Raw genomic sequence first — 949 nt, 5'->3', positions numbered from 1 at the left:
TAGCTTGATAGAGGACTCTCATGGAGCCTCAGAAATGCTTAGAGCCATGTTGGATCCTCCCAACACCAAACTTAGAGTTTGACTGTGGGGGCTCTTTTTGGCTCTGTTTTGAGAGAAGCTCTTCGTGCTTCCTCTCCATGATGATAGAGGGGTATCTTTGGGCCTTAAACACCAAGGATTTTTCATTCACTTGAATGATTAACTCTCCTCTATCAACATCAATCACAGCCCTTGCTGTGGCTAGGAAGGGTCTGCCAAGGATGATGGATTCATCCATGCACTTCCCAGTCTCTAGGACTATGAAATCAGTAGAGATGTAATGGTCTTCAACTTTAACCAGAACATCCTCTACAAGTCCATAGGCTTGTTTTCTTGAATTGTCTGCCATCTCTAGTGAGATTTTTTCAGCTTGCACCTCAGAGATCCCTAACTTCTCCATTACAGAGAGAGGCATGAGGTTTACACTTGACCCTAAGTCACACAAGGCCTTCTTGAAGGTCATGGTGCCTATGGTACAAGGTATTGAAAACTTCCCAGGATCCTGTCTCTTTTGAGGCAGTTTTTGCCTAGACAAGTCATCTAGTTCCTTGGTGAGCAAAGGGGGTTCATCCTCCCAAGTCTCATTTCCAAATAAATTGTCATTTAGCTTCATGATTGCTCCAAGGTATTTAGCAACTTGCTCTTCAGAGGAAGAATACTCATCAGAGCTCATGAATGGCAGAAGTAAGTCCAATGGAATCTCTATGGTCTCATTTTGAGCCTCAGATTCCCATGGTTCCTCTTGGAGGAACTCATTGGAGGCTAGTGGACGTCCATTGAGGCCTTCCTCAGTGGCGTTCACTGCCTCTCCTTCCTCCCAAAATTCGGCCATGTTGATGGCCTTGCACTCTCCTTTTGGATTTTCTTCTGTATTGCTTGGAAGAGTACTAGGAGGGAGTTCAGTAATTTT

The sequence above is a fragment of the Arachis duranensis genome, chromosome 10 (assembly GCF_000817695.3).
Source record: "Arachis duranensis cultivar V14167 chromosome 10, aradu.V14167.gnm2.J7QH, whole genome shotgun sequence".
Lineage (NCBI taxonomy): Eukaryota > Viridiplantae > Streptophyta > Magnoliopsida > Fabales > Fabaceae > Arachis > Arachis duranensis.
This window is presented reverse-complemented; position numbering follows the sequence as displayed.